The 9,913-nt window shown below is 39.0% G+C and overlaps 1 pseudogene; it reads left to right on the forward strand.

Annotated features, from left to right (window-relative positions):
- The first annotated feature begins 877 nt into the window (after positions 1-877).
- Positions 878-2,248, forward strand: LOC137646267 (piggyBac transposable element-derived protein 4-like; annotated as a pseudogene).
- Positions 2,249-9,913: the final 7,665 nt, after the last annotated feature.

Consider the following 9,913-nt stretch of genomic DNA (forward strand, 5'->3'; position numbering starts at 1 on the left):
TCTGATGTACGTATAGGTTAACCCTTTCACTGCGGAGAACGACTTTAGTTTACTCCGATTCATAACCTTTCACTGCGGAGAACGACTTTAGTTTACTCAGATTCATAACCTTTCACTGCGGAGAACGACTTTAGTTTACTCAAATTCATAACCTTTCACTGCGGAGAACGACTTTAGTTTACTCACATTGCGTAAGAAATTTTAAGCTTAGCGCCTTTTGTTGACGATTTGTCTGGCTTGTACATGCTGCCATCTGTTGCCGATTTTTTGAACTACCCACTCTCTGAAGCTCTCGTCATTCTTCTCTCATTCACTCAATGATTTTGGTAATTTTGTTGTTATTTTTACGTTATGTCAACATGAAATTATGATATATATGCATGTTTTTTTTTCAATATAAATCAATATTATTCATAGAGTTATCGTAATATCATGCTTTCATAGGTTAGTTCACCGAGAGTGAAAGTTTGTTTACATTAGAGCTGAACAGTTGCCATAACAACTACACAAATAAAAACGTATTTCATAGTATTGAATGTTCAAAATATGACATATAATGGTGTTTCCAGACATCAATATAGAAATTTACTCAATTGAATAATAGTCAAATATCAAACACATTAACGAGAGAAGAGGTTTCGTGTACTAAATCCGAGGCTTTGTGTACATTCGTCGCTGACGTTCAGTGTGTTAATAAATGCCTGTTTCACAGTAGGATAAATTTCATATATAGTTGTAAATTATAGTATTAGTATACTACTAGCAAAATATTCGATATTGTTCTGCTTTTATTAGTCAGCTGACTTTGCCCTTTTAATTTTTCCCTTTAACTCTGGGTTGAAGAATTACTTTTTTTCTTTTCTTTTAAACGTGTGATATGGCCTCTACTTCTCGCTAAGTATCTTTAAAAGCAATTGATGACATTTCATTTTGATCTGATTCAAGATTTGGGTCAGATATTGATTAACCAAATGATGATGATTATGATGGTACGACTGATGAGGATATAAATGAAGACCCCCAGCAACATGTTCATCTCCCATGGTTGATGTGGCAAATTACTTATGCTGGATAAGAATGAACTATAATAGCAATAATCCCACCAAATTAGGTAATGTTTTTGATTCCACAGCTCATTATACAATAATTAACTTTGAAAACTTGAATCCATACGAGTGTTTTTTTCCAGAAAAAAAGTTTACGGACATGTTGGAAAAGAAACTAATAAGTATTTTAAATCAATGATAGCTACAAAACAACCTTTCTCCAAAAGATCAAGATACCAACAATGGTCAGATGTAACTGCTGATGACATAAAAGCTGTTGTTGCTATCGAAATAGCCTACAATTGAAAGTTTCTTTACTGAAAAAAAAACTTTTTATTTGATGCTCCAAGATTCGGAGAATTATGATCTCGGGACAAATACCAGTTGATTAGATCAGCTATTCATTTTGGGGATAATGATAAAAAAAAATGAAAATTATACTCTCTAAGATTAGGCCAATTTTAGATATGGTACGTGGATTTTTGTGGGAAGTACTATGTTAGCAATAGAGAAATCAGTATTGATGAAAGCGGGATTAAATTTAAAGGTTGGTTAATTTTCAAACAATATTTACCATCAAAGCCTTCAACTAAATGGGGAATAAAAGTATGGTCTATGGCAGATGCTTATACTGGTTACCTACTTAAGTTTAATGTGTATACTGGGAAAGAAGTTGCTTGTCCACCATCAGATGGGTTGGGTACTCACGTTGTTCTGTCTTCGTCTGAGGGTTATGAAAACAAAGGTCGTGTTATTTACATGGACAGCTTTTATCATTGTATCCCTTTTTGATAAACTATTTCAGAGAAAAACATTAGCTTGTGGAACAGTTAGTGTGAATAGAAAGGGTTTGCCAAATGATATGAAACAAATAATAGTAAAAAAGGGAGCTTTCCAAGTAACATGGGTAAGGAATGACGGTAAAATGCTTGCTTGTTCTTGGCAAGACGCGAGCAGGATTAATTTACTGTCAAGTCTTTGAACAGTAGGTACATATAAAGTGAAACTTCATTAAAAAAAAAAAAAAAAAAAAAAAAAAAAAAGAGTGACAGATATAGACAAGCCATGTGCTCATGTGGAATACATTAAGTATATGAGAGGAGTTGATAAGTTTGATCAGCTATGCTCAACATATGCTTACAAAAGAAAGAGTCAGAAATAGTACCAACCAATTTGGCATTCTATCATTGGAGCAGCATTAGTAGACTCAAACGTATGCTACAACATTCAGAATCCCACCGCTAAGCACTGCTAAGTTAGATCAGAAAAAATTCAGGGAAAAAAATATTAACACTATGTTATAAGGGTATAAGCAGAGCAGAACTCAAAGAAAGGGTAGATTTTCAAATGCAATGGAATCTAGATTAACTGAAAGGCATTTTCCAGCTCAATATGTTGACAAAACAAACAAACCCCAATGTATTGTAGGCTCTATCTTGCCAAAGAATTGCTTGATGAAAGGTGAAGGCGAATGTAAAAGAAAGTAAACAACCTATTTTTGTGATCAAATTGTTGAAAAGCCCCCTCTTTGTATCATTCCATGTTTTGAGACATATAATATCCATAAAGTGTAAAAAAAGCGTTACCATGCGAAAAATAAATATATGAGTCTCTGACAAATTGGGTGAAGAATTATTGGTGGAATTGATAAAATCATGTTTGGAAAGGAATTTTTGTGATTTTTCTTCATTTTTACCCTTTTATCGGAGAATTTAAGGCATAAAGATATATACTCAGGTGGAAATATTGTTAAATTCTAAAAATAGAAAGGTTATAAAACACAAAAAACTTAGTTTCATTAAATTTTGGGCATTTTTAATTTTTTAGTGAAAATGTGGAGAGAGCTGTGCAGCATCCCCATTTGAGTATCCACTCCGAAAGGGTTAAGTTAATACTGGTCAGACCATATGATTACTTTTCTTTTTTACCAAACGCTCCCAGGTTTACCCTTTCAATTTTGGTCTCGTGTAAACACTATTTTCTGTCCTAAGTGACAGTCTCGAGGGGCTCGTCCAAAACTCTTATTAAAATTTGCTCTCTGCATTTGCTTGAACAGTATACTAATTTTACTCGTATCTATTTCAAGCCCTACATTTTTTTTTTTTTGCTATTTTTCCTATGATTCACTATACAAAACTATGTCATCCGCAAATCATAAGTTGTTAGTGTAAGTGGGTGTCTTTGTGTGTCTATATATATATATATATATATATATATATATATATATATATATATATATATATATATATATATATATATATATATATATATATATATATATATGCAGTGTGTATATAAAGATTTGCATACACATAATGTAGCCTATGCGTTTGTATACTTATACGCATTTTCAAATAACAGCTCTCCTTTTACGCGTAATCGGTAAAAAAAGGCTGATTAGCTATAAATAATTTTACTGTTGAAAAAGATGAATTCTAACTTCACATCAGCTTTACTAACCTAGAATTACAAAATATGTTATGAAGTACTTTTTTTCAATCCCCACTTGCGTAACCAAAATCTCGTTTTGATTTCAGGAATTTCAAAGTAAAGCGAAATTGCACATGCACATTGAACAAAAACCACTGGTAATTGTTCTGTTTGCTAAAAATGCATTGAATCATAACGCATAGTTTTTTTATATAATTATCGTTTTTACCCAAATTGTGTGATTATATTTAATCTAAGTACTGTTTAATTACAAAGCTATATTCGGAAGGGAAATATACTGGGATCTTCCTTGAAAAGTCTACGAGAGTTAGATAACTTCTATTCAATTCTTCTGAAGAAAACTATTTTCTCTACTCCATATTTTATCGTCCACATGGATGCAAATGAAAACTTTAATAAGGCTGAGAACTCGTAATGAAAAATTTATCATAAGAATTTCTCTCTCTCTCTCTCTCTCTCTCTCTCTCTCTCTCTCTCTCTCTCTCTCTCTCTCTCTCTCTCTCTCTCTGGTTACATTCTTTGACGAGGACGTCATTTCAGCTTCGTTTTCCTGCAAGAGAGATTCTCACTGCTTTAAAAACCTTCAAGACTTATATCATTGAAAGGTCAAATGTAGTCATAGTAAATAATGAAGGAATGAAGTACGAAATCTAGAAATGGTTTAAGGCTTAAAGATCACTCATGAATAGCAGAGGCAAGAGACAGTGACAATACCATAGCAACAGGATAATGCCCTAGAGACTGATCATATATATACAATTATATATATATATATATATATATATATATATATATATATATATATATATATATATATATATATATATATATATATATATATATATATATATACTGTGCATATATATGTGTGTATGTATATGTACATATATAATAAATTTTCATATTTAAACGTGTTTATTCATATATTCATAAAATGCCGTAGATACCTCTTAACAGAATTCGCTTTATGGCCGAGTGGTAAGTCACTGGAACCTCAGTTTGCTGGACCAGGGTTCGATTCCTTGGACGACCAGAAGGTATTATAATAAAGTTAATTCACCCTTGGTCTTTGATCCCTAGGCAGAGAGAATTCGATATTAAGAGGCATATATATATATATATATATATATATATATATATATATATATATATATATATATATATATGTATATATATATATATATATATATATATATATATATATATATATATGCGTGTTGACAAGCCTCACAATTTATATTGTAACTGCATTTTTATTCTTTAGAAAAAAATACTGTTATTACATAGATTGCATTACTGTTACTAGGATGCTTTAACATGATCATAATTTGATGTTTCTGGCTATGGCACCAGTCACCAGCTGAGATACTGCCGCGAGAGTTATTGGGAACTCTGAGTATCCAGACAGTACTACATTGGATCCATTTCTCTTGTTATGGTTCATTTTTCTTGGACTACTCAGCCACCAAATAGTCTAGCGTGTGGCCTAATCTTTTAACATTCTCCTGTCCTCACACGCCTGAAAACAGTGAGATTATCAAAAAAACATTCTTCGCTCAAGTGGTTAACTACTGTACTGTAATTGCCCAGTGGCTACTTTCCTCTTGGTAAGGGTAGAAGAGTGACCTTAGCTTTGGCAAGCAGCTCTTCCAGGAGAAGTACACTCCAAATTCAAATCATTGTTCAATAGTTTTAGGTGGTGCTATAGCCTTTATACCATAGAGACCTGTTTTCATATCTTAGTGTTCTTAAAATATTTTTTATTTTAATTGTTTATCACGTCTCGTGTAGTTCATTCTCTTGTTTCCTTTCCTCACTGACCTATTATTTCCTGTAAGAGCCCTTGGGATTAGAGCATCAAGTTTTTCCAAGTAGGGTTGTAGCTCAGCTATTATTAAAAATAAAAATCATAGAGTTGGAACAGAAATATGATGAGGGAATATCATTAAATTCCTATCTCTTATTGTATACGGGCTGCTTATATGGTCTTTTACAGCAGGAAAACCCTACTCTCAATAGGAACTCCACAGTCACCTTTTCATGTTCGTTCAAAAGCATCCAACATTCCACACCCCATATTGCTCGTTTATTGTCAAATCTACACTATCGAAGCACCTAGAGACTTGGTCCCAATTATTTAAAACCATCTGTAACTAGATATCTGGGACGTCTGGTTCCGATAACTTGATGGGTTATTGTGCATATTTTAAAATCAATTCTTGCTTTAATAGGCAGTCAGTGTAAATTATTTAGTATAGGAGTGATCCTTACTCTGGGTGGGACACCTTTTATCCGTCTTGCTGCTCTGTTTTTTATATTTTGAAATTTCTTAAGTTGCACTTTTGGTAAATTATAGTAGATGGAGTTACAGTAGTTAATCCTGGTAATAACACAGTTTATCGCAATTCCCTTTACAGAAAGTTCATCCAGGTACTTCTTTATAGAAGCAATTTTTCTTAGATGATAACCAGCAGATTTTACTATATCATTTATCTTGGGCATTGAAAGACAAGTTACAGTCAAGAGATATGTCTAGATAAGGAACTTGACTAGATATCGAGGCAGTGTTGTTATTTATGTTTATTTGAATATCACATATGTTTCTTATGCAGTTTTTGTATGATTGCCATCCATTCCCTAACAGTGGCAAGAATTCGCTTTAGAGTTTCAGTAGTGTTTTATATATCATTTATGGAGAAGTAAAACTGTGTCTCATCTGCAAATAGTTTGAGCTTCCATTCATGCCTTTGTAGTATTTTTGACAGAACAATAGTATATAGACAAAAAAGATTAGGCATAGTACACTACTCTGAAGTATCGCTCTGTTTAAACGTTCATATGATGAATACGAGTTTCCAATTTGCACACAATAATTTCTGTCAGCCAAGTAGTCTTTTAGGTATTCAAAAGTTTGCTCTTCAGTGCTGATGGAACATGGATTATTCAGTAGCAGTTTATGCACAACTGCATCAAAAACAGCACTAAGATCAGGTAATACTAAAATACCACATTTGTTTTGTGACGGCCGAGAGGAAGGTTATGACTCAAAGGCAGGATGCAATCAACTGAGTAACTTTTATAAAAGAACACTCTCCTTTATATACAAAACCTCAAGGCAACAGGAAATTACATGTTCGAGAGAGAGACAATGTTAGAGAGGAAACACGCAGACATGTTTATTCTGGTTCTTTTTAGTACGAGGGAAGAGCGCAGATACAAGCATAATATATACAAAATAATTTATGTACCATCGTGTGACACACGGTTGGTACATGGCTCCCCCCTAAAAATGACATACTGTACATGTTAAATAGGGCGCCCTGATCTAGAGAGGCGAACTGTAGGCGGGTCATCTGGCAGTAAATAAGCAGGTTTTAGACGATCAATGGAGACCCAGTCTTTTTTGCCACGAATGTTTAGTAGGAATGCTTTCGGACTGCGTCGGATCACAAGGAAAGTGCCCGTGTAAGGGGGCGTTAGCGGTGGCTTGGTAGTGTCGTTGCGCAGGAAGACGTGCGTTGCAGATTGCAAGTCTGTTAGTATGTGATGCTTCGCTGGGGGCTTGTAAGTCTGGCGATCATCGGAGGAGGTTGTAGAAGGAAAATATTCGGCAGGGACGACCAAAGGGTCGCCATACACCATTTCAGCTGCCGAGATCGTCGAGGGCATCTTTAGGAAAGGTCCTTAGTCCCAGGAGGACCCAGGGAAGCTGAGTAAACCAGTTGGAATCCTTGCAGCGGGACATCAAAGTTGCTTTGAGGGTGCGATGAAAACGTTCAACCAATCCATTGACAGCGGGGTTGTAGGCCGTTGTCTGATGTAGGGTGATGCCCAGGAGATTCGCTAATGATGTCCACAATTGAGAGGTGAAAGTGGTTCCCCTGTCAGAAGTAATATGCTCAGGGATACCAAATCATGCAATCAGTCCAGAGAGTAAGGCAGATGTACATGAGGCGGACGTTGCAGTTTCCATGGGAATGGCTTCAGGCCAATGGGTGGAGCGGTCGATGACAGTAAACAGGTAACGATGTCCTTGTGATGTGGGTAGGGGGCCTACAACATCGACGTGAATGTGTGCGAAACGACGCTGAGGTTGAGGAGAGGGGCCCACTCCTGAATCCGTGTGTCGATGTACTTTGGAAGTTTGGCAAGAAGTACAGGCGTGGACCCAATCCTTAGCATCCTTAGAAATGCCGTGCCAAATGAACTTTGCCTTCAGCAGCTGTGCAGTAGAACGGCACGAGGGATGTGAAAGGCTGTGAATGAAATCAAACACCTGTCGGCGCATGGGAGCAGGAATCCAAGGTCATGGTCTGCCAGTACTGACGTCACAGAGGAGGGTGGTGTTGGAGTCATCGAGGGGGAAGTCTTCCCAACGGAGGGACGTGCAGGATGTCCTACATGCTTGATATTCTGGATCCTGTCGTTGGGCTTCAGCCAGGGCGTTGTAATTCAATCCCAGTTGAACGGCACCCAACGTGTTTCTTGACAGGGCATCGGCAAGGGGATTCATTTTCCCAGGGACGTATTGAAGGGTGCAATTGTATTCAGCCACGGCGGAGAGATGTCGGCGTTGCCAGGCGGACCAGGCATCAGACTGTCGAGTAAAGGCGTGCACCAGAGGCATGTGGTCTGTGCAAATGACGAAGGGCGTACCTTCTAAGAAATAACGAAAGTGACGGACAGCCAAGTGCACCGCCAGCAATTCTCGATCGAAGGTAGAATATCCCAATTCTGCCTTGGACAGTTTTCTGCTGAAGAAGGCCAATGGGCGGGGCGAGCCGTCGACCACCTGCTCGAGTACTGCACCAATAGCGACGTCGCTGGCATCGGTGAAGAGAAGGAGAGGGGCATGTGGGATTGGAAAAGTCCGAGCCGCAGCAGTTGATAGGGCCTTCTTTGCATTGAAAAAGGCTGCTTCTTGAAGGGGACCCCACTTCAGGTCCTTTGGCTTGCCCTTGAGGGAGGCATAGAGGGGAGCAAGAGTGGTAGCAATGGCTGGCAGAAAATGGTGATAATAGTTGATCATACCCAAGAACTCCTGCAGAGCTTTGACGGTCGAGGTGCGGGGAAGTTCTGAACGGCTGCTACCTTCTTAGGGAGGGGATGGACTCCTTCAGGAGTGATGCGGTGCCCTAAGAACGACACTTCGTTGGCGCCAAAGGTACACTTGTCGTACCGAACTACAAGGCCGTTTTGTTGCAGGCGGTCGAGCACGATGCGCAGGTGACGGAGGTGTTCCTCTTTTGAGGAGGAAAACACAAGTATGTCGTCCACATAACATACACAGAAAGGGAGGGCCCCTAAGATGCCATCCATGAGACGTTGAAACGTGGCCTCAGCATTACGAAGGCCAAAACAGGAGTAATTGAAGGTGTATGTACCAAACGGAGTGGTGATGGCAGTCTTGGGGATGTCTTCTGGGTTCATAGGCACCTGATAATACCCCTTCAGAAGATTGAGCGTAGAGAAAACCTTTGCTTTGTGCAGGTAGGAGGTCACGTCGGCAATGTTTTAGAGGGGGTAGTGATCCGGTTCTGTTTCCATGTTCAGGCGCCTGTAATCCCCGCACGGACGGAGGGAGCCGTCTTTCTTCAGAACGATGTGTAAGGGTGACGACCATGGGCCGGAGGCCTTTTGGCAAAGGCCCCTTTCCTCCCTTTCGGCGAACGTCTGTTTGGCGGCTACCAATCGTTCCGGTGCCAGACGTCTAAATTTTGCGAAGACTGGGGGTCCCGTCATCTTGATATGGTGATAGATACCGTGCTTGGCAGGAACCGTGGACGTTTGGCGAAGTTCGGGACGGAAAACTTCCGGGTACGACGTGAGGAGGTGTGCGTAGTCATCCGTGGGTGCGCTGATTTGGAGAGCGAGGTTAGAGGGGGCGGGTTGAAGAGGTGTCAACAAGTACGAGTCTGCGTTGACCAATCGTCGGTGGGCGACATTGACCAGAAGATGGAAATGAGAGAGGAAATCTGCACCGAGGATTGGCATTGTGACGTCAGCAACGAGAAACTTCCAATTTAATTTACAGTTTCCGAACGATAATATGAGGTTCTCGTAACCGTAGGTGGGTATCGCAGATCCGTTGGTAGCTACAAAGCGGACGTCGCCAGATATAGACAGACTAAGTCGTATCTTGAAGAGTTTCCTTGGCAAAAGAGAACGACAAGCACCCGTGTCTACCAAAAATCGCATGGCCGTTCCTGCATCATGTAAAAAGAAAATATCAGAAACATGGGAGGCCACCGCCACGAGCGATGGCCTACTTACACGTTTTTTGGCCACTGACAATCCTCGGCACATTTCTTCGCAGTTGCCCCGAATCTGAAGTGGCAGTAGCAAAACTGCGGCGGATGGGAGGTAGTAAGTGGCTGTAGAAGTCGTTTGTTGGGGCGCGAGCGATTGCTGGGTGG

The sequence above is a fragment of the Palaemon carinicauda genome, chromosome 9, assembly GCF_036898095.1.
Source record: "Palaemon carinicauda isolate YSFRI2023 chromosome 9, ASM3689809v2, whole genome shotgun sequence".
NCBI classification, from domain to species: Eukaryota; Metazoa; Arthropoda; class Malacostraca; order Decapoda; family Palaemonidae; genus Palaemon; species Palaemon carinicauda.